This window comes from Rissa tridactyla, chromosome 4 (assembly GCF_028500815.1).
Source record: "Rissa tridactyla isolate bRisTri1 chromosome 4, bRisTri1.patW.cur.20221130, whole genome shotgun sequence".
Taxonomy (NCBI): domain Eukaryota; kingdom Metazoa; phylum Chordata; class Aves; order Charadriiformes; family Laridae; genus Rissa; species Rissa tridactyla.
The window spans coordinates 36,794,621-36,820,339 of record NC_071469.1 but is presented as its reverse complement, the minus strand read 5'-3'; positions in this window follow the sequence as shown (position 1 = coordinate 36,820,339).

Genomic DNA, 25,719 nt, shown 5'->3' with positions numbered 1-25,719 from the left:
ATGAAATAGTAATAATTTTGCCATTTCTGGACACTTTTTTTTTTTTTTAAATGCAATATTGGATATATAGATTTAATGAAAAATATCTCTACCTGTAAGAATAAATGAGTAGTCATTAATCTAACCAGCAGGTATATTTGCAATGACAGTACATACATGGAAGTGAGTGCAAACATGCTTTTGCACACAGACCTTTAGGAATATAGCCATGAAGACGAGATGTCCGACACAAAGCAAAGCTGTATTTCAATGATTTCCCCTCTGGACTTCAGCAAGAAGTATATTGTTCCATAGCTTTTTATTCAGAATATGTTTGCTAGAAGCTTTAGCAACTTCTTGCTTACATTCTGCAGAGCCTGACTAAGCTATTTTTTAAAAAAGAAATCCTAGAGCCATCATAAAAGGTTTGCAAAGAAAAGAGTTCCTCAATCAAAAATCCAACATGAAAGACTTTCGGAATTAAAGTACTTCAGATCAATATGCTCTTGTGGGCCAAATTCATTCTGCTTTTTTTGGGAACCACGAGGGAAGACAGGAATGGTAACCTGAAGTGAATATCACCCTTTTCCAATTATTTCAGTAATAGAAAATCATTTTGAATTCCTGCAATTTTGAAGGTTTATACCTACCCTGGCAACTACCTGACTTCACCAGAAGCAGCAACCAGAAGAACAGAAGGTCATTTATAACTACAGGATCTGCCTAGTTACACCAATCAAAAGGTGTGGAGGCAGGGACAGTAGTCCCTTGTTGATTTGAATTAGGAGGACATGTTCAGGTTCTTCTCCTGGCATCACACAGCTACATCGTGCTAAGAGACATCCATGGCAAGGACCCATCCATACTATGGCAGTTCCAAGAGGATCTGGGCCTTGATTCAAAACTCCAAAACACCATTTTTTAAAATTTTTTCTACCTGTTATTCCGTTATTCTGGCCTATTATATTCGAATGATAGGCCCTGAGGCCCCTACTTTCATGATCAAACCTAGCTCAATATGTTGAAGATATCCATCCTTTTGCAGTAATTTAGGAGGAGTAATAAACAAGATAGACTTTTACTAGTCTGCTAGAGACGAGTATGTACAGGGAGTACTTGCCAAAGTTGCAGAATTTGGTAGAGACTTAAAGACCCAGCTCAATTTTAGAAGTTTAGAATATTTTCATTTTACTACCTGGAAGACTGTTAGTGGAAAACATTTATTCCCCTAGTCCTTATTGTGTGTTTTACCATGGAAAAGTTAATTTGCTCCAGAGGAGTTCAGCTTTGCATACCTTTAGCTGACAAATGCGAATTGACTTGTTCCTTTCCTACCGGTTAGCTTTAAGAGCTGTTTCTGATGAATGAAATCAGATGCAAAAGTTCTTGCCTTTTGGATGTATGTTTAAACTTTGGAGCATCCAATGTTTTACAGAACTACTGTGTAAGTCGTTGAACTCTAAGGTTTTCAAAGTTTTGGAATTTTTTTTCCTTCTCCACATTAAAGATACCTCCGTTTCAACTTAGAATATACTCCTTGCTGACTCCACGATTTTCTTTCCACATTCAGGAATGCTTGCTCAACCCATGCAAGAACTGGTCTTTGTTGTCAGTTTTCACAGAAAATTACAACTTAGACCCTAGATAATTGCATTTTGCCTTTGATACAAATTTCTATAACTTCTGGATTAATCTAAAATATCTAGGTCCACTGGCGATGCTTATATAAATTGTATGTGTAGCTATAATTTAAATAATCCAAGTCCTACCTAATTTCCTACAGGTGTGAATATGAGAAAATACGCCATGTGGGAAAGACTCCTTTGCATAGATTGCAATCTCAAAAGAACAGATGACCCGATTAGCAGGAAAGTCCCAGTGTTTTTTACATTCACATATGCTGGTATATCCTCAAGGGTGTTTTTCACCTGCGCTGTATTTCCCAACTCCAGTAGTTTCTAGCCTGTCATCACAAGCTATGGAATTTCACTCTCTGATTATTTCTTACTTTTCCTTATTTAAAAACTACACCACTGGCCTGCATTAAACTTTGCAGGAGTTCACTCTCTTTGGAAGGAAGGTGAAGTAACCACAGCTTTTCAGTGCAAGGACAATAATTTTCCACTGTTTGTCTACCATAAAAGGCATTTACAAAAGAGTTTAAGCTATGCTTGAAATGTGTTAGGTGAATGTGCTTGCCATCTCCTGTTGCTTTCACCATATTGATGCAATTGCCAGACGCTATTAATCCTGGCACTAGGAAGTTCGAGGTAAACCAATGCTTAAATTGTTCCAGTAACTGCTACAAGTTATTGTTTGAAGTATACTTCACCTTGCAATCTGCATATTAGAGCACTACTTGTCTCCTGCGTGTGGTGGCGGACAACATACTGTGGATAAAAATAAAATAAGTGAAGCAACAGATATATTATTAGGAGAAAAAATGTGTATACATTGTAGACCATTAAACCCTTCTTTCCAGACCATTCAATTTTCTTGAAATTAGTTCTGATTACAAAATAGTAAAAATAGTCCAAAATTCCTTCACAATGTTATGAAAGTTTTGCAAAAATACATTTTAACGTTGTCCATATCTCTTAAGTATTTTTTCCTAAGCCCCACATAAGAATAGTTGCCATTAATATTTTAGGTAGCTGTTGAAAATAGTGGTAGAAGATTTTTTTTTTGATGTTATTGTAAGATACCCAACTTGATTGTAAGGATTACATCATATCCAACTTGATCGTAAGGGTTTCATTAGGTACAAAATAATATAATCCGCGACCACACTGTCCAACCAAAACTGCTTGTTTTCATATTACTGAACTCCTATATACAACTAATTTCTGACAGAGATTCAGAACAAAAAAAAATATTTCCAAGAATTCTTCTGTAAAAAATCCACAGATCACACACATTCTGAAAATACTGGAAATGCAAAATGATAAGTACTGAGTTAAACAGACAGCAGTCAGACAGCACTGGGTTTAGCTGATAATCATTCCTGGTAGTATGGAACTTCTAACAGCCATCATTCTGCAACGTGTTTCAATTTTAAGTCTCCAGAGACCCTATTACAAAGTCAAAATTAATAAAAAGAAAATAAAGGAAGCTATAATGTTGTTTAAAAAAACATGTGAAATTTAACACAAAAGCTGTTAAAATAACATTACTGTCCGACATAAACCTAAAAATACAAGGGAATTCCGAATTAGGGCAGATGCAATAACCTTAACGCAACCCCGTTGTGCCTACCAATTGCATACATATGGTATGTAAACTAACCCGCTGTTCTGAGACCCTCTGCTAAAGGACCATATGTGCTGCAATTGGTAGGCGCAGAAGAGCTGCGTGAAGGGTGCTTTGTGACTGCTTATACTAAGTTTCTTCTTGGTCTTCTTGGGTCACATTCACACCTTCGTTACACCATAACCTGCTTGCTTCCACATTTCTGTTTTCTCCCCGGCTTTCCGTTTAGTCCGCTAATTTTAGTTTCATTCGGTTTGAACATAAATATCTCGACAGTAAGATTTTCCTGCTGAACACTATTTGCCAAAATAATCACATTAGTGAAAGTTCCTGTCTCTTAATTGTAAGAATTTTCACGTAAATAACTTTCTCATGTTTCTCTGAAACCAATGGCTTATATCTTGTTATTTTGGTCCTGCCCCCTTAGTGACAGACACTTTTACCCAAACTCAGAGATGTTTGTTTGGCCCCTCCAAACTTTGTTATAAATCTGAAAAAGCATTCTATTTTTTTCTATTGAAATTCTATAGAAATAATCTATCTATTTCTATTAAATCTATTCATATTTAGCAACAAGAGCATCTCCAGTACGTGACAGATTCGAGTTGTGATATTTCACCACATTGTACTTTTGTACTTTTCACCACTTTGACTGTTCTCTAGGTAACTCAGTGCAGATTACCATCACTCATTTTCCTGTAAGCAGCAACATAAACCAAGATGTATCTTTTACTCCATTAAATATTAATACTTATCATTTAATATTAAAGAGGCTGCATTCCTTTTCCCACCCCGATCTATACCATTTTTGAATGTCTTTTGAAAATAATTTAATAGGTCTAATGTAATACCCTGGAAAGAAAACGTTAATCCTCCTAGGACACTACCGATGCCTACAAGCTCTAACCAGCATAGTAAATACATGCAGGTAAAGCGTAGCATCAAACGCAGAAAAAAAATGTACTAATTTTTATGTGTGCTCACATGAACTGGGGAACAGCAGACAGTAAAACCTCAAGCATCCAAGGTATTTAAACATTTTTGTGCTTTTGTGGTTACATTATCATGTATAAAATCATTAAAAGACACAAAATGAGCAATAAATATTGCTCTGGAGGTCTGTTTATCTGTCTAGTTTCCAAAATCCTTCACTGAGTTTTGAGTGCTTATTTCAGCACTCACCGGCAGGGTGGGGATTGTACGGAGTTAGTTTTGTTTTTCCATAGTCTTAGGACCTTCCTAGCGCCAGATCAGCTGGGGTGGGAGCTGAAGCAGCCTCAGGCACTTTGCTCTAGGCTGCTCTGGTTTAAGACAGTTACCAATGGCCTCTGGGGGCCAATTTATGAGTAAGGTGTCAAGTAGAAATACGAGTTGCATAGCCTCCCATCATGGACTGGTGCAGAACTCTTGCAGTGTCTCCACATGAGGGAAGGTGTCCTTTTTCTTGGTGGGATCCTCATGTGACTGGAGTTGCCACTGTTAGGCGGTCCTGCAAGTGCACGGTCTGATGGAGTACTGGAGCTTACACCCTAAGAGTGCAACAAGGACATTTCAGTAACCAAAACTAAGAAATGCAATTGTATAAAACCATAGGATTTTTCAGGAAAGGGGAAGGAGATGGGATCTGTTCCATCTCTTTCAGATTGGATTTCACAGTTCTTTTTATTTTGGGGAAAAGTTTTAGGGTGGTGGGACTCACTGATCTCAAGCTACTGTATTTACGCAACTAAACTGATCTTGTGCAGTGTTCCAAAAAAGCCAAACAGGACTTATGCTGGCCTTCTGCAATAAGAAATTGCAAGCAAATAAGTTTTATCCAATGATACATTATTTTAAACTCCTGCAGACTCTTTTCACTCCAGTGATTCCCTTCTTTTGCTGACATTGTTCCATATGGGCTACAAAGCGAAAAAGAGTATCTCAGACTTCTAGGTCAAAACTTATTAAAAGCTGTGTAGACGAAATCAAGGTCAGAACCATGTCTAGAAATAAATGGAGCAACTAAACAATGTAACAATTACTAATTTTATGTCCTTGTGAGCAACTTTTCTTCTTAATAGTATGCGATCTTGTATTTAGCATCAACATTTATAGTCCTCTCACCGTTATGGGGTTGAATTGAACCTAAGATACAAATCATTGCACAGAGATGGGCATCTAAGAAGCTTAGGTTCAGTTTTCTTGTTAGATGGAAAAGGATGAAGGATTCCTGGCCAAGTGCAAGCTGTTAGGACCCCGTTGACATAACATTGAATTGAGGTAGACCCTAAGAGAAGGAATGGTTTCAAAGAAGGAATGGTTTCAAAGAACACAGTATCCTTCAGGAAACTCTGGTTCTTATCCAGGTTACCCCTGAAGTAACTTTGAAATTAATTTCCATTCTTTTAAGAATGCTATTCTACTTATCTGACTACTTTTGAAGGCCTGAAGTAGACTACATCAGCAAAGAATTCATTTCAGTTTTCGGAAGCTACCTCACACAGGATAAGATTTGAGGGATTTTGTACTGTATGTGTCATTATACGTATGAAACAGGTAACTCTACATCTGGGACCATTAACCTTAGGTTCTTTGCAATCTGAGGTATGAAGATATGGTAATCATGGATTAATTTCTTTATTTCTTAAGAAATACCCATATCTGATGATAAAGTATTGTAGACAGTAACCTGACAGGCATTGTGCTAGACGAGATGTGCTTTTTAGTCAACTTCCTCCTTATTTTCAAACGTTTCTCCTTTCACTCTTGTGGCCTATAGCTGTACAAGTGGATAAGTGGCTCTTTCAGATCTGATGCCAACATCAGTCTACAAATTGGCAGATGGTGCCATGAGGCGAGGCAGTTAGTTGGCAAGCCCCCCACCCCCTGCCCTGCAACCAATTTAGCTTCTTATGTTGGCATGGATCCTGCCATCCTGAGCCAGTGCCCAAACTAGGCCTTCTAGCGTGTGACTCAATATGCTACTGCTTAGCCTTAGGACAGCTAATCATGTATTCTTTCAAAATTGATGTGAATTAATTAGGCACTGTGGGCAGGGTCTGAAGGGGAGAAAGTGCATGGTCTCACTCAGTAACGCAAAGCAGAAATGCATTCCCTGGTAAAACAATATGCCCTCCCCTTCTGCCAGTAGCTAAGTGCTGCCCTTTATTTACTCCTACACCACCTTTCTGTTGAGTAAGAGCAGGTCTGATCTGCTGGGTATTCATTTGTTTTGTTAATTGGCACCAACTTTCAGGATTTTTTTTTTTTCCTGGCAGATATAGATCTTCTTGGCAACCGTGCACCCCAAGAAAAGGAGGAAGTGGAAAGCCCGGTGCTGTATAAGTGCAATTAGCTTTAACTGGAGAAACAGAAGCTGGAGTTAAGACAAGCTTGCTGGCTGAGTTATGGGGAAACTTCATCAGGAAGTGTTGCTGTGTCAGTGGGAAAGTACTGTAGCTATGGATACTGGGGATTACTGAAATATAATTCAGCCACATAAAGGCCTAAGCAAAATGAAACAAATCACTTCCCTTCGAAAACTTTAGATATTAAACTCACAGCATTAGGCCAAAAACGGAAACCCTTTCAACTGATAGAATGACAGGCTCATAAATTTCCCCACAAAACCTTGCAGTGGGAAGGACTCTCTCCTGGAGCCGGGTTTCTCACCAGGGACCCTGTGTGTACAATGGGATGTTTGCTCAGGCATTTGGAGCTGGCTTTCAGACACTAAAGAAGGTCTGGTTCTCTTCTGGTGTCTCGGAGTTTCATTCCAACTTGCCGGCAGACGCCATGTATGCAATAAAACTTCAAGTAGTGGCGAAACAGAAATATTATTGGAAGGCTTTAAATACAGAGGAGGGAGAAAAATAGCCTTCTGGTTCCTCTTTTTTTTTGGTTAAAGTAAATGAGTGCCTCATTGGGAATACCTCACTACCTGAACAGCATAATTTTTGGAAGTTTCAGCTGAAATTTTGTGCCGAGAGTTTCTGCCTTGAAGGTTTAAACAGTTCGCCATTGTGTTTACTTTGCTTCCAGTTAGGTTAGAAAAGCAAGCAGCTTGTGCACGCAATGCCTCTAACAATCAGCAAAAGTTTTTGTATCAGCTTATGACACCACATTTCTTGTTGTAGCCCTTGCCTAAAGCAGTTTCAGGATGGTGCCCAAGTAATTGAACAACTGCTCATGTGACTCTGCTACTCTGTTCGCTATGCCAGCAGTTTATAGGGACACATAAAATTGCAGATGGAGAAGAAAAGATTTACTTACGTTTTCATGCAGAAAGTGTGCAAGTAAACAAAGCAAATTTGTTATTTCTTCTGGTGAGGCTCAAGGAAGGTTTGTTTTTTTTTACAACTTTAGCTGAATTACAGACAGAAAGATAAAGAGTTCATATAAATAACCATTTTAAATATTTTATTAGGTTTTTAGCATACAAAGAGGATATATAAAGGTTAAACAGAAAACAAGAAATACAGGAAAGTAATGCTGAACAACTGGAAGTATTAGCACAATTTTCTTTTATCTTCTTTTTTTTTTTCCACTAGGAAACAGCCTGATCAGTAATACGAATGAGCTATTTACTGATCTATACTCTCCCTTCTGCAAATCATTCACTCAAAGAGCATGTCAAAAAACACTATTCTCTGGAGCAGCAAGAAAGTGGGATTAAAGACCCATGGAAATAATTTCTTTGTAATATCTTGTAAAAAAAAAAGGCACAGGAAAATTCCAGTGGCAAAGGTCTTAAGCATGACAAGGAACAACAGGGAAATTAAAAGCATCTCCATCAGAAAGCTGAGGCGTGCACAACCTCAAAGTGTAGAGGTTATACAGGTCTCACACATGTAAAGAACTGAAATTGCACAAGTGAATTAAGTCCAAATCTAAGAGGGAAAAAACAAAAGCAGCAAGATGGAATCATGTAAAGGCAGTGGAAAACTCAGCATCAGACCTGACACTGAAGTTAAGGCTAAATAATACCATGAGAGCACAGCTGAAACCAAGAGCATACTAGCAATGTCAGAACACAAAAATCATGATTTTACAATAAAGCACTTAGATGCACAGATTCAAACAGATGAAAATAGATTAAAAGTAACCTTCTACAAGGAAAAAAAAATAACACCACAATATTGAAATGTTTCAAAAGCATTTTATAAAACTAAATATTAGGTTAGAGGTCAAATTAGGTGTACAGTTACAGATTTGTATGACTATCAGCGAGGGAAAGTTTCACAGGCAATAATTTGTGACAGAGGACAAAAGAGGAGCCTTTTGCTTTTGAGAGCATCTCCAATCAAGGTACTTACTGAAAAATAAATAAATAAAATAATTTGATCAATTTTATTCAGCCATCATTGAAAAAATACCCTGCAGTGTAACCTTGACCACCCAAATTTAATAGCCAGTGTTTGCACTAGTGGGATTGACAAAGCTGAATACAGATCATGCATTTGAAACTATAATTTTCACTACAGACAAAGTACCATTTTCTGCAAAAGGGGAAGAACAAAATGTACTACTACATCACAAATGCTGGTTTCAGCTGATCAACTAATTTGTAAGCCTAGAATCAGAGCCTATGTTCTTGGTTTGGTCTGTTATCTCACATTGTACCTTTAGGAAGATACGTAGACTCAGAAAAACGCCTTGTGTTTTTCAAGCATTGGAAGTTTATTACTAATAATATCTCCACAGAACAACAAAAGTGAAGGCCCGTGAAATCTGTAAATCAGTATTACCGTGGTATGCCAAAATGTTGATGTGCATTAATAAAAAAATTTTGGGTGACCAGATAAACTCTCAAGTGAACCTTATAGGCAAGTTTATACTTAGTTTTACTATACTCAGTGTGTTAGAGTTATCTATTCAGCTCACACATTCTTAACCTGGTTTTCTAAGTGAGAAGTGAGTTTGTAGATTGATTTGGCAAAAGGATTTTGACATCTTAGTAGGAAGCAGAGGAATAAAAAAACTCTACCCTCATAAAGCTATAAGCCCATAAAATTTAAATATCTAATACAAGCAATATAGTGTAATACATAGGCTTTATTGTCCAATGACACTCATCAGCTGAATTACACAAGAAATTTGGAAATTGGGAGACAAATAATAAACCTTCGTCTTGTATGTGTCACTGCTTCTAAGAATGCACAACAAAGTCAGAATCATTTTACCAGGAAAATCATAAGCTCAGGGTTCTGGCTCTGGCAGAGGAGACTGGATGTTATATGTGGAGAAACCCATATTTCATGAGGCAGTGTGGAGTTAGCTGATTGGAACCCTTCCCTTTAGTATTACCAAGTGCAATGTATGTCCTATGAGTAGAGCAATTGCAAAAGCTGGGATGGTGTTTGCTCCTGCAAATAGATGATTATGTGTCCTGGTTTGAAGTGAAGCAGAGCCAACTGTCTGCTCTGTAAGAGGGGCTCTTGCTCTTACTTGTTGCCGTGGCAACCAGGGTCTGCTGACTGGGTTGTTTACCGCATGGAGGGGTCCCACCTGTGGGGAGGTGTGGACAGGTCAGGTGGCCCAAACTAACTAATAGGGTGTTACATCCCATCTGCCATGCTCACTGTAAAAGACGAGGGATCAAAGGGTCAGCCTCTCCTTCAATGCTTCTTTTTTTGATGGGATGCTTCTTCAATGTCTGTCTCTCTTCAGTGACTGATGTCTGAGGTAGGCCCTATGTGCTCATCTGCCTTTGATCCTGATCAGTGTGTTCTGGAATCCTGTTCCCATCCATCACAGAGTCCAGTCTGGATCTTCCCCAGTGCCTGCTGGTGACATCTCCCTGGGAACGTGAGACGGTTTTATATATATTGTATCTATTCATTATTTCACTTTTATTTTATTATTAATATTTCATTAAAGTAGTTTAGTTTTTTCTAAACTTGTATATCTCTTTATCTCTCTTCTTCCTCTCCTTGTAGTGGGAGGTGGGGGAGAGCATCTGCTGTCTTGTCATTGGTCAACCTGGCCCAAACCACAACACTTTGAAATAACTGCATGGTGTCTTACATGAATTCTAATTCTTTAAGGTAGTTTCTTCTTAAATCATGATTATTTACAGTCAGACTTGGTCCTTTAAGACACTGCAAAAAATGCTTTGGTCATTTGAAATATGAAAATACTTTTTTATATAAAAAAATTAAATAAACCAAAGTCAATAAACTAAACCCATTAAGTGTTCGGTCAATAAATACAAAAAAATTAACACTTTTCTTCATTAATCAGTTGTGATTTATGCTTTATCTTTTGAACAAGTTGTTTGCTGATTAGCCCTGTTAGTCTGAGTTTTTCTTTCTAATTAAATATATTGGATGAATAGTTTTGGAAGTTAAAGTCTCCTTTTGCACACACTGATGACCAGAGCAATGCAGATGACCTTATACTGCCCAAATGCTTTTGTTTGTTTGTTTGTTTTTTCTTCTGATATGGTTACACCACTTCTAGGAAAGGCAAGTGGGTGCAAATTCTGTGAGTGCTTGATGTCTTCAAGCTAAAGAACATCTAATATTACCGGTTGTGTTGTGCTGTGCTCCTATGGTTTGAATTGCTTTCCAGTAGAAAACAGAGTTTAACCAACTGTGTTTTAATTATTTCATTAAAGGAATAAAAAATATCAAAGCCTAACAGCTTTGTAAATATAATTCATAATCCAAAAGCTATTTTAATGTTTTGCTGCAAACTAGCAGGCTGAGAATATATTTTGCATATATTGTTACCTTTAAAGTTATTTGAATTACATATAAATGCACTGAAGAAGTACTATTTTAATAAAAAAAGAAAAACAACGAACAAACAGAAAATGGCTTCAAAACACAGAGACACATTAAATATCTTTTGCATATCTATTTTACTGCTTGGTCCCAGACAAACAATGGAACTATTAGTAAGAACACCTTACTGTGCTTGGCGATATTTCATATGGTATTTGACAATCCATAGGGGCTACTTCTCCTTCTCCATAAATAAGATATATAATTTAATGGGTCTCTTTTATCTTACACATCATAGCAAATCTCCAAGAACATCACTTAACCTCCTCTATCCATCTTTCACCTGCCATGTTCTCACAGACATTAATAAACTGAAATTATAATACTTTAGATTTTGTATTATGAATATGTATTTTCACATTGTGCATGTTAAATGTTGTCCCATCCACAGCAGATTTGAGACTGTCAAATATATTAAAAGTACTGGTTTGAGGAATGTATATGACTTCCAAACATCTTGGGGATATGTAAAACATTGTGAAATCAAGTGTCTGTGAGCTATGACCCACATACTTCAGCTGTAAATTTCCAAAGTCAAAGATGTATTGGAAATGTTATGCTACTACTTTCTTGTTCTTTCACATGTAACTGCCTCAGCAGATCAACATGACAGGTGTCACATGCCATGTTTTGTGAGCCACGGCACTGGTGATTGCAGTAAAACGACAACAGAGCAATTGATCACCTATTTCTTATTGATGACTATAAAAAAACTAACCTTACCACCATCCTTATTTCTTTTTAAACTTTCATATCAGTTAATCACAGAACTCACTTAAGCCTTTCCCTCTTCCTTAGGAATTTAAAAAGCATAAGAACGTCTCCTTAGTGGGTGTAATTTGGCATAGATCTTACAAGACAAATGACAACCATGTCAAGTTATATTATTTGAGAACCTGGTCCTCATATGATTTCAAAAAATGCAGAACTGCTAGATGGATTGATTACAGCTATTTGCTTAGCTGATATTCTTTCTGACATTATTTTAATTTTTTGTGACTTTCTGAAAGAATCAAACCTCTTCCTCATGCTAGGCAAGAAAGTGATGAATGCTTTAAAAATATGAAGTTGTATGAAGCCAGGAAAAGCAGTAAAACTTGATGAGTTGTATTCTGCTTTCAAGACTAATGTAAAGCAAGGTGTACATGAGATCTCCAAGAAAGACTTTTCCCTAAGATTTCTGTTCTACATAACCTTCAGGCACACACCTGAGGTTACGGGTGGTTGCTCAGACGAGCCTCAACATCTAAATCTTGTGATTTTAATTACTTGTTAAAGTACTTATTTTATGATTTATTGCTATTCACTTTCAAAAAGTGCAGCATTTCATATGTGATTTCTATTGCGATAGTGTTCAGACACAGCAGCCGAGATGCTATGTGAATGCAGAACAAGGAAGTTGGTATCAAACGATAGATGTCTGTACACAATGATTTCACTGTCCGTCGCAGTTGTTCAGTTCCATACTTATTCTAAGACACTGATAATTGTGGCAATCACATTTTGCAGGTGATCAAAATGGACACAGCTTCTTTTAAAAGATGAATGTTTTCAAATTATCTCTGTGTTTCCTAATACAGTTTTACAGCTCTTTCTGCTCCCCCACATGTATGCTGTCCACTTAAACTGTAAATTATTTGGTGCTGTTGCAAAACAGCATTATACATTTGCCCCGCATGTGGGTTCTTGGATGGTCCCTTAGCACTGTTGTAGTAAACAATCAAACAGAAAATTTGGCTTAATGGGGTTATAACAAAGCTAGGCTTGTCAGAATGTGGCAAATTCAAGGAGCCTTATAACAACAGTGTGTCAGCGACATCAAAAAGCCAGCAAATTCTCTCCACTGTCCCATAGCAGAATCAGCTAAACCTTCTTTTAGCCTGGAAAAGATAAGACTGAGAGGGGATCTTATGAATGCTTATAAATATCTAAAGGGCGGGTGTCAAGAGGATGGGGTCAGGCTCTTCTCAGTGGTGCCTGGTGACAGGACAAGGGGCAACGGACACAAGCTAGAACACAGGAAGTTCCCTCTGAACATGAGGAAAAACTTCTTTACTTTGAGGGTGGCAGAGCACTGGAACAGGCTGCCCAGAGAGGTTATGGAGTCTCTTTCTCTGGAGATACTCAAAACCCACCTGGACGTGTTCCTGTCCAGCCTGCTGTAGGTGAACCTGCTTTGTCAAGGGGGTTGGACTAAATGGTCTGCAAAGGTCCCTTCCAACTCCTACCATTCTCTGATTCTGGAGTTCTTGGAAACTTCCAGTCACAGGGATGCAGCTGTCTTTCAGGGGGACATGTTCTACTTTAAGTATATTGCTCCCAATACCTAATCTGACTCTCCTTTGCTGCAATTTAAGTGAATTCCTTTTCTGCAATGGACAACAGAGAGTAAATTCTTCCTTTTGTTTTCTTCTTAGGTCTGGTAGGCCATGCTTTCCAGATCTTTGATCGTTCTCCTTGCTCTCCTCTGAACTGTCCCATGGATTCATCACTTTCTTGGCGGCAGTACCAAAACCACATGTCCTGTTCCAACTGAGTTCTACTAGCACTGACTACAAGCATAGGATTATTTCACGTATCCTGCAATGCTTTCTATAGAATTCCCCTTTTTTGTAGTGCCATGCTGCTCATAACACCAGTTTATCATTAACCACAAACACTAGATTTATTTTTGCAAAAAGTTCTTATAACGTAAGCTGTTTATTCTCTATTCTGTATTTATGAGTTAGTATTGCAGCACAACTCCTCATGCTTCTGAAGACATTCACTTTATTATTTCAAAAAACACCACCTCTCCATCAAAAGCATTTTGATTTCTAATCCTGTTTTGCTGTTTACTTCTGGTTGCTTAAGAAGCACACAGTTTCCATCAGCCAAATCATTAGTATAAGCATCAGTGGTATCTCAGAGCTAAGGTATTGTCTCTACTTTTCTTGAAAAGACATGCTAGCTAACTTATACACATTCTCTTGTAGTATTTATCAACACTTATAAATACTTAAAGGGTGGGTGTCAGGAGGATGGGGCCAGGCTCTTTTCAGTCGTGCCCGGGGACAGGCCAAGAGGTAATGTGCACAAACTTGAGCATAGGAAGTTCCACCTAATCATGAGGAGAAACTTCTTTACTTTGAGGGTGGCAGAGCACTGGAACAGGCTGCCCAGAGAGGTGGTGGAGTCTCCAACTCTGGAGACATTCAAAACCTGCCTGGACGCGTTCCTGTGCAACCTGCTCTAGGTGACCCTGCTGTGGCAGGGGGGTTGGACTAGATGAGCTCCAGAGGTCCCTTCCAACCCTATGATTCTATGATTCTACAACATCAAATACATGGCAGTCATTCAGTAAGCCAAGGTTTCTATGTTTTGACGAATATATAAGTGGGGTGCAGTAGAATTAGGCAAGTTCATGGAAGGAAGTCCACAAAACCAGTTCTAGACTCTGACTCTGCAAATTCTTAGGGCACAAACTGTTGTAATCTATAAATACAAACTGTAGTATATATGGTGTGCTATGATGCCTCCGTATTACTATGTCCGCGGGGTTCCTGTACCTAGCAACATCCAGTGACAGTTTTAGAAAGAGGACTAGAAAAATTTTAACTATGACCTAGTGTTACAATTTTAAGTAAGATTCCCTATCCAAACCAAACCTTACAGAGGTAAATGAGGTATAAATAAAACCTGTGGGCCCTAGTGAAAATGCAGACCAGTGCATATGAAACAGAATCAGAAAAAGGCTCAGGGAGGATAAGACTTAAGACTATTTTTAAAAATATAACCATAGCAATGTCAATGACACTGATGATACAGTTAATGATATCTCCAAACCAGCAGCACCAGAGCCCCATGGACTATACAAACAGAGAAAAATAATATCTTCAGAAGTATTATCTGTCTCAGTGAGATGAGAAGATGAACTATGAAAAAGCATTTATGCTATTATAAAATACAAAGGTTTTCTCTCTTAACATTTTCTCTTGTTGCTTCTCTCCTTCCTGCAGAAAAAGTACAAAACCAAATACAAACTGGACATACTTAATCTTGATTTGACTTTGTTTCCTATCCCAGAGTTTAAGTTATTTATCTCCAGTCATATCCCAGGGCTAGATTTTAATGTTATTCTGCAGAGTTCTGAGAAAAAAAAGGGTGACATTTAATCCACTTGGTGGAACAGAGGAGCTCAGCAAAGACAAAAATTGACAGAAATCCCAAGTAAGCTAGTGTTTCAAGTTGCAAGCCTAAATAGAGAAATCTATGTTCAAATTAAGTTTCTCTTAGCACTAATCATATGATGGTTATAAACTAGCCAGTGGCATCAAGCAATGGTGACTTTCGCACATGCATATGATTACGTTCCTACTATATATAAACAAAAAATCTATTTCAAGAACTCAAAGATTTACATACCAATCTTTAGTGAATATCATATTACATGATTTATGGTAGTTATAAAAATACTTACAAGATCCTATAAAAACTTTTAACGTCAAAGCAAGAGAAAACACAAGTGAATTCCATAATTCTTGCTGTGGTCTAAGGACCAAAACCAAAAAACACTGGAAAGCTGCTGGGTTTATTGCATACCTGTTTTTTTGAGACTTAATAGGAGCAATATTGACAGAATTTAAATTTTTTAGTGGAAATACAGGATCCTGAAACTGTTAATGTATTGTGGAAACTTCCAAGGAGTGACCTCCAGCAAAATCAAAGGCATCCTTTCAGGCCCAACGTCATTCATAGACTGATGCACGAGAGACTCTGGTCTTGGAGAGCACTGCTCTTGCTTGAGCAATTCTGCTCTAAGCCTGCAGAACAAACCACCTTGTCAACAAACAAACAAACAAAGTCATAGTGGCAGATTTAGCCATGAGCTGGGTGTGCTCTGAGTCACGTGCTGGGGAAGGAGACATGATGTTGCCCAACATTGTGGTTATATTGCGATGCATTCAGCCCTGACTTACCACTTTCCTTTTTCCACAGGATTCAGTGCCAATTCCTAATTTTGATAGTCTTTGATACGTTCACTACAGGTGAAATTCGCTGTGGCCAAAAGGACTCCTTCCCAACTCCTGACTCCCTGCTCTGACAGCAGGGTGGTTTATAGAACAAGCAGGATACCTCCTTGTATTTTCTTGCTGCCTGCAGTGGTGTTTTTGAACAGTATGCTCAAGTACTTCTTATTCACTGTTCCCACCAACAACCAACTGTAAATCCTAGGATATTCTGAAGCCCTAAGAAAGTTAGAAGCCAAGATGGAGCTGCCACTGAGGGCTCACAAGGCTTTTAGCCACATTACATCGAAACTGATTCAAATAGAAGAGCAGCACAACAAAGTGTGCTCTTCAGAAAAGTACAAATCTGCATTTATAGTGCAACCACAGATAATTTTGGTTAGTTTTGCATCTAGTTTATAATAAAAAAAGACATAGACACAAAATGATGAATACAAGTCTCAGTTCCTAAGAATCAAACTAGGACAAGGATTTCATCAAACTCCACACTTCCATATTAAAAAATAAGTTTATTGCCCTTATGGTCTGAAAATAAAAGATACGCGCTCGCGAACAGCTCTTAATGATTTATGTTGCTCCAGACATTTCTCTAACATTTTGCATATGAGAACCAAAAGGCCATGGGAAAAATACTTCCAAAGAGCACTTTGTATATGACACAAGGAGAAAACTGTAATGTGTCAGTCCCAAGGTCTGTGCTTCCTTGCTGTGCTTCCTGTTCTACATGTATGACAAGGGACTCGATTTTCCTCCTCTGACATTCCAGTGTGGAACAGAGAACAGCGTACAGACCTGTGCCAGCCATCACATCTCTTCACAAGGGAAGAGGTCCAGTAGTACTGAACTCACAATAAGGGTAGGGTCCAAGTAATACATGGGGCTGACATAGGTGTAATCACAAGGAATTAATCATAGAAAAAATACTTTAACTGTTCAGTTTTATAGAATATCAACAGATGTGCTATGAATCCCATTGCATGTGTTAAATATGAGTTTTTCTGTCTCTCTGCTTAGCAAACCATGTTTTACTGTAATCTAATGGTTATAAAATGTCTGTTGACGTGAAGTTAGCTATCAAGGCTTGAGACTCCATGTAATGAGTCATAACCTAAAAGTCAAAATGGAAATAGACATGCAACAAAGAATATCAGAATGTATTCCCATGACATATGCACCTGAAACCATTCGGAAGAACAAAATACACTGATTTGCACAAATAAATGGAAATTCACTTATATAAACAGACACGCCTACCTTTAATTGCTAAATTTATATATGCAAATGTATGCCGTAACTGTTAATATAGATTTTTGTACATGTGATATGTCATGCAGAGAAATTTATGAAATATTGGATGCTCTTTGAAAAACTGGACAGGAGTGTCTAGCCAGTTTGGTTTCCTCCTTTCACACTTCCCGCTCTTCATTTTCATTTGTTCCCCTGTATGCACGGTCAGCAAAGGCATAGACATTTTGAATGTGTAAGCTCATTTTCCTAGTGTATATAAGGGGATACCACTTGTTAGGCAATTCATTAATAATCACAGTGTTTTACACTACGTTTTCAAGTAATTTCCTAATATAATGTCCACATCCCATAATTTCAGTTTATCTTCAGAGGGAAGGACATGAGCATATATAAAATTTCCCGTGATCTTATTTTTCCGAAGGCCTGGAATCTCAACATGTCTGAGACTTGCACATACTGCATCAAGATACAGTAGCTGAAAGAGCAATACGCAGCTTGAACATTGCCACATTGACTTACAGAATTGTGCCCTTGAGAAAAAGACTGCGAGAAAAACGGAGAGCCATGCAGTGACAAAAATGAAATAGAACTGTCATCTGGCAGTTCTTCATAGTCCATCAAGTAAACTATTAAAGATATAAGAAGAGCCACAAAGTGCTTGGGCAAAGGTTGTTAAACCACCACTCCAAGGGCAGGTCACTGCACATTGCTAAGATTGTTAGTAAAAGATAAACCCGTTTTCACTATGAAACTTGACATTGCCGGTTTTCAGCCTCACCTTTAATACTATATGCTTGCAGCCAGGGACACAGCTGGATAAACTAATAATACAAGAGTTTACAAGAACAGTTCTCACTGATTTTAAGAGAATTGTGTATTGAAGAATCATAGTTTTCTCACCAAATAGTGTGAATCTGATTTTCACTTTACCTACATTTTTCATCGATGAATATATTCTGTTACCTTGCCCTACTTTAAAAAAAGAAATATGTGTATCTCACAGTGAGATATACATAAAACTACAAACTGAAAGGCCAGACTGAAATGTAATTAACCCCGAATTACCAAAACAATACAGGGAATGTGAATACCTCCCATCTGAATAAAGAGGGAGAGACGCTGGTCAGCCTTTTCCTGAGACAGGTGGAATCCAACAAATATAAGATGGAGACACAGCACCTCCTGCCTCTAAGCCATACACGACTCAGAATTGCCAAATGCAGACAGAGCCCTGATTTTCAGAAATCCATAGCTCTTCTAGTTACAAATGAAGCTATTGATTTTCAGCAGCTCTAAAAATTTAATCCCTTAGAATTTTACAGGAGTGTTGATGGATGTTAATGCAAAGCAAATTACTTGGTCTATTTCCATACCAGAAAATCAAGTGCTGAAAACCATGCCTGGTTACTAAATACCGTAGCATTCTCAAAACATTAGTTACTTTAACCACTGTCCTGTCTAAACATAAGTGTGCTTGTGGTTGCCTACTACTTATTCCTGGCTGGTGCTTTGATACTCAGGCGTGGTTTTAAGAAACCAAAGAAGCCATGTTATTATCCTGTTTCTACTGCTGCATTATGGAGGATTCTGCTCAGTTTTTACCATCAAATAGGAGAAGGATTAAGAATAAAAAATTTTAAAATAAAACATACTGCTAATCTGACTATAGGAATTGGCACGTCCCTATCTACTATACCTCCAGAGCAAAACTGAGATAAATAGACATTAATTTATACACATACACTTATACATATACAGCAAGTCTCTGCTTTCTGGTTTGTTTAGGGGGTTTTGTTGTTTTTGTTTTGGTTTGGTTGGGTTTTTTTTCTTCCTAAGAGAATATAATAAATAATTGAGCAAGAATTCTGTGATACACAGTCTGTAATTTTTAGGAAAAAAAAATGGTATTAGCTAACCAAAGCAAGGAGCCAAGGATGAAAATATCTGATCAATTGGATTAGACTCTCTAGTGTTTAAATGCCAGTGTACTAACTAGCTATTTTGTGATTGTTATTTAGCACCCATACTTAGAACCAAAAAAATAAATATCCCTGGATGGATGTCTGTAAGGGAAGTTTGCTAGTGCTGAGTAATGTTCCTGTTACTATGCTACCTTTGAGCCTTCACATTGTCATTCATAAGGACCAGATCACACCACCATTAGTGCTTCATTGTTGCCTGAGTTAAATCAGATGAGGGGGATGTCTGGGGTTTAGCTAGATTCTCATTGTTGCCCTATATGGAGAACCTGTAGGTGAACCTTAATGAGACTGGTAGCTGTCATAATTCTTTTAGGTCTCCTGTTAAAGGATAAAGTGTCTGGAGTTCATAAGGTTAGGATCTATTTTTCTCTTCCCTGAGTACTTAACAGACACTCTCTATACATATGTTGACATAGTTTTTCTCTCAAAATTACTCTTGTGCGATTGTTGATATCTACTTGAAGTTACAAGTAAAATCATGCCACCAGTATTACCGTACAATAAAGCATGCATTTAATCTGCCATAAAACCTTGATTTTCTTAGTATGAAATTTACAGAAATAGCTAAAATAAATGTTTACCATGAGGACATTGTAAACATTGAGATTAAGTCTCCATTTCCTTACACTGATTTTATACTGGCACAGTACCATCAAGATAAAAAGCTGAGCTGAGAACTCAGTCCCTGAGAGAGCAATCTCCTCTTGATTCTGTGTGGTGGACCTCAGAGCTCTTCTGCATCTACAGTGGACATCTGCACTGACGATTTGACATCACTGCATTATAATGAACAAGGAAGCTTTTGAAAGAGATCTGTGTAATGTGAATGCATAAACAGCCCAGACCACAGAGTCTGGAGTATGTGTGGGCTCCCTCACAGACAGGAGCTCAAAGTTCTGTGCTAGGTACATTTTTTGCTTTCTCTCCAAGGCCCAGTAGCTTAAGTTATTTCAAGCAACAGATCAGCTTCATTGCCAATGGGAAGCCTCCAGCCTGCACTAGTTCATAAACCTGCAGCGAGGTTAACCGTGAATGATTAAAAAATAAAAAGCGTAGGTAAAATCATTTGGTTACATTCCATTTAAAATCCTATTAAGGATTAAACTCAACATTAGCAAAATTAGAATTAGGTAAATTTCATTTAATGAGGACTATGAATTTAAGTCTCACAAACAGAAGAGTTTATCTCTTTAGCATCCTGGAAATCCTTTAAGTGCTTAAAAATAAGCATGTGATGCCATCTTAAGATGCCTGAGGCAAGAGCTTCCAGCTACTGCTCCGGACCCTAACACTTGCCCTGAATAGACAGCCTAACTGTTAGGCCATAGTATTAAAAGAAACTACCATTTACTCCTTTTCTGGTTGAAGATTGAAGTGTATATTACGCTATAAGAAAGGCATGGAAAAGTTGTGAAAAAGGTTCTAGACTGAGCGTTCCAAGCAAATGGGAGAGCCTTTCCATTAGGTCTGAAAAAGGTACATAATTCTCACAGAGGACGACAATTTCAGAAACACCAAAGTCCTTGACTTCTCCTGTTGGCTAGCTCCATAAGGCTACCTGCAGAGGACTTTAGCTGCTGCCTGTTCCCTTCCACTATAAGGGTCTTAACTTTTCTAGCACGTTACAGAAGAATTCACCACACAGAGCCTATTCTGTGATGTGATGATTATCTAAAGTTAGGAATGGCAGTATTTTCCTTACTTTTAAAATGAAAATGACATTTACTCCATGGTTAGGTTTGGAATCTTCCTGTTGCTGGCTCTGCTACATGTAGAATTGCTTGCATCAACACATTAGCCACAACACAGGTCAGGGAAAGATTCAACATTAAATTCGCATATGGTGTTCATTCTGGGTACGTGGACAACTGTGTGCTAATTTCTTTCAGGAGTCACCCACTCAGAATCATTTAATGTGCTCAGTCACTAGATGTCACATGATCACGGCTTTGATTATTCAAAGACTTAATTTGATTTTTAAACATTTTGGTTTATTTTACTTTGTTGCTTCTAGTTTAATACAAATTTTATTTTAAAAAGTGCTTTGACAGTTTCCTCCTACTTTAAAGCAAAAATCGTGTTCTGCCAAGACAAATCACTAAGCCTCCAAGGAAAACTAATATAAAGAATTCATATTTATAGGCAGTTTCTTTGAACAATTATGGGTGGTTTTTTTAAGTGAACTAGCCTACCGGTCTGAAACTTTATGACATAAATTCTCAATAGGTCTTCAATTTATTTGCCATCATCTACATCATTTACACTGTTCTTGCTTCTTCCTTGAACTTTGTATTTTGGTCTCAAGTAACTTAGAATAATCTTATACTGCCTCTGTATGCTGCCCATAGGTGTAATCTTCTCATACTTTCTTTTCTTAAACATTTTCCTGTCACTTGCACAAGTAACTTTGGCTCTGTCATGTAAAAACAGTCTCTGTGGCTTTGCATCCTTTTACAGTTCTCCTAACTCCCAACGCTCTCATCACCTGCATCATTTATGCTACTGTCATGGCCTTTATATAACTGTTTGGCAATGATCATGTAAGTATTTGAGTATTTCAATAGGGGATGAGATCCTCATCATATCATGTCAAGATTAAATGTTATCTGCTTTTTTTAAGAGTTTTACCAACACTTATTTCCAATGGCCTTGCTGAATTTCCTTGTATTAGGCAAGGTAATGTAAGATGCAAGCCCCTCAAGTCTTCTTTATTCAGTTCTGTAGCCGTTCCCTCTAATTGGGAATCACAGCTCTTTTCAGCCATATTTTCTTCTGTCTACAACTCAGCCCCTGTACCTGCCCAGAAAAGCCGTCATCCACGGAGAGAGAAAGAAGCCAGAGCTGACTGCTTAAATTTTGCTGTTCAAGTATTGTTATTCTCCCCATTTGCACTGTAGGAATGAAGCTGACTGCCAGTGGCTCCTTTAGTCAGCATACGCCTAAGCTTTCCTGCAGAAACTCCAGTACAGACTCTTCCTATTATCCAGATCATCCGACTCAGCATATCAAGTGTTTTGACTTGGTTTTGTCATTGTGTTCTTCTAAGACTAGCCAGAGGCTATGTTGATAGTGTCTTAAAGAAAGCATTTACCCAGGCCAAAGTCTGTACTTAATCTGACTTGATCTTTCTGAGGGACAAACTAAGAGTTTAGGAGCCAACAAGTTTCTTTCCTTTGGCTAAAAATGTAAAAGAAAATTCCAAGATATAATCACTTCTTGTCAGATACTCAAATGCCTGTGTCTGAGGTTTGCAGTGTAGCATTGATCAGGCAAACACTCACATGTGGTTTGTTTCTATATGTAAATAAATAATGTAAACAAATGGGAAGAGGCCTATCAAGACCTTTCCATATTTGAGTTGCAGTTTAAAATAATATAATTTATCCAAACTTGTTTTCACATTGATAAACTAAAAAGTTAGGTTATTTATTTACGGAGTGGCAAGGAAAAAAAAATAAATAAAAAAGACTTTACCTTTTGAAATAATTTTGCTCCTTTGGTAACATATAGAATGTGACCATACCTTCTGGCATGATCGGGTACTGCACAGTTAACTACATTATCTTGTTAGGACAGTTATAGTCTCTCATATGACAATGACTTGCAATATGTAGTCACTGCCTTCTGGGGAAAGGAAAAAAAAAACCCAGCAATTACCGTGCAGTACTCGAATCTGCCTGCCAACAGCAGAACAGTGATTTGTGAGACACATCAAGAGCTTCTGGCAAGATCAATCTAGTGAGATCCCTCTGATAGAGGAATAATGAGTTGACAAAGACCAATGTTCAGTTGGGCCCAAGCCCAATAAGATTACTGTACAGCATCATCAATATTGTCTGTGTTTGGAACTGACACAATCAGAATGGAATCAATTGTATTTTCCACAGCACTGTCACACATGATTTTTAACTTTGGCTCACAGCAGTGCAGAGAAGCTTGCAGATGTTGGCAGATTTTTGCTAACTTATGGGATGTCATTATTAAGTAGGAAGCGCGTACTACAGTAATTTGTGGTTCTGCGTGTTCCGTCATATGGTCTCTGTGTTGAGGAAGGAGGAGAAGGAAAAGATGCAGTAGCCGGAGGGATTTGTCTGTTATCACCCTCATTTTACTGTGATTGTTGAAAATACCATGTGATCCTAAAGGTGCAGATTGTTTTTCAGGGAAGGACTAATTTGGGCTGTGTATCAAAGCGATTTTCCTCAAGCCTGGGCAAATGTTGCTATTTTAAAGAAAAACAACAACGAAAACATTTTGATTCTCTGATAAAAGATGTAGGATACAGATGACCCCATCTGTGAATAATACATGCAATCCAGGGAGTTGCAGTGTGTATTTTAAAAATTATTTTTTGAAAGCAATTTCTTCAGTCTTGCAACTACTCGAGTTAAACATTCTGTCACAGAAAGCTGTCACCTGTACATGCTGTGTAATCCATTTACATGCCTACGGATTTTTGCATATAGTATATCATAGTATCCATAGTAAATAATAACACATTGGATTTTGGACTAATGGAAATTAGACTGTCAGTTACGAACTAATATTTTATTAGTTATTTAGAATATATAAAATTTCTATGTAATATTTTTGAAAAAGCAAGAAGCAATTAAAAAGTCAAGCTTCTTCTGTAAATATGTAGGTCTCTTTGGATGCTAAAATCTTCCTTTTTTTTTTTCCTTTTTTCATATCATTCTCCCCATTATTTGTTTCTGTGTGGTGTGTAGGTTTTTTTTGAGAATAGGATTTCAATTTTCATGAAAAGTAAATCTGAAAGCCCTGAAGACAGAAGTCACCTTTTGATTCGTAAAATACAATAGCACAGACATCAGAAGAAAAATTTCTATATAAGTCTGCGTAGCAGAATTTATTTGTGTTCACATAAAATTGTTTTGATACGCTTTGATATATTTGTCCAGTAAGAAATACTACTTCAGACAGAAGAGTAGATTAGTGCTAATGAATATTGTATTTGATTTTACTGTAGCCAACCGTGTGAGTGTGAAGAGCAGAGATTAACGATTTCATATTACACTTACTAGAAGCTGAAGAACAGCAAACTACTTCAGAGACATCACTCGAGCAATCAAAGAATAGTAAGATTTAAACACCGTCGATCTGGGCCAATCTTGAACCAGTATACTGAAAATAAACTTTGGGGCGCCATGGTGCCAAATAACCTTTTAAACCTCTATTTCACTTGAATCTGTCTAGTTTGATGATGTTGCTACTTACCATATCAGTCTCACATTTGTAGTGGCATTGCTTCTATGGGTTATACTGTTTTACATGAATATAAGGAAACTCCCCACTTGGAAAATGCCAGATAAACATTTAATGTCTCCAGCAAACTGGGAAACTTCCCACGCGTAGCAATTACAAAATTGGGCTAAAATGCATTTGCACTTAGTAATATAGTGTAACTTTTAATGTAAACACCTGATTATCTGAGACATCAATCATTCACTGGGATGTGTCCAAAGGAAGAGGGAAGCAGCTGGCAATATACAGTTGTATTTTGTATACCTTTTCTCAGCTCACACATGATTATGATTTTTTCTGATTTCCATTCCCCTCTTTTTACAAGTTTGAACTGAAAGATTGTTTATAGGGTCAGGTATTTCAAAGACAAATTTAAGGTATTAAATTTTTAAATATGGGAGTTCTTCAAAATCTATTCCTAGCAAGTTACATCCCATCTAATGCATCTTTTTAATTTTTTAATAAAATTGAAAGATCAGCTTACTTTTAAAAAGTGTGGCTAAATTTAAACATACTTAAGAAATATATAAAAAAAAATATAATACAAACGTTATTTAAAACTTTGTTTTTATCAGCTGAACAGTACAAAAGTTGTTAATACATGAGAAACAGAAAGGCAAACTCACTAGAAAATAGGATTAAACTACCTTATTTCCAATCACACCAAATTTTTCCTGTGGGTCAGATCTTCACATTTTTCTTGGTTAATAAAAGTTTAATGCTACAGAAATTATCTATTTCTGTGAAAAAAATGAGTCAAAACAGAATTTGCATGGCTTTCTATATATGTATGGTACAGCTTAATAATCGTAGCAGTAACACGTTCTGTATTTAACATTCTCATTGATATCCATTTTTTTCCCCAAGAGATCTAAAAGTTTTGTCACTTACTGAAGCTTTCTAATGCGAAAGACACCACAATTATTTCACTGAACATGGAGGTTGTGCAAACTTTCACCAGATCTGAAGGAATTAAAGACTCCACTAAAATATATCTGGCTAAAACAGAAGCCAAACAAGCAAACAGAAAAGTGACAAAAATATTATCTGCCCTTTGGGAAATATTTGCACAAAGTGCCTCCAGAGTGAGGTTTTGTTTGTTTGTTTGTGTGGGGTTTTTTTCTGTTTTTTTTTCTTTCTTTTTTTTTCCCCCCTTCTGTATCTTGTGACCATTCCTTTTAGTCAGAGGTGTTCCATGCCCCATGTTTGGCATTCGTCTGCTGG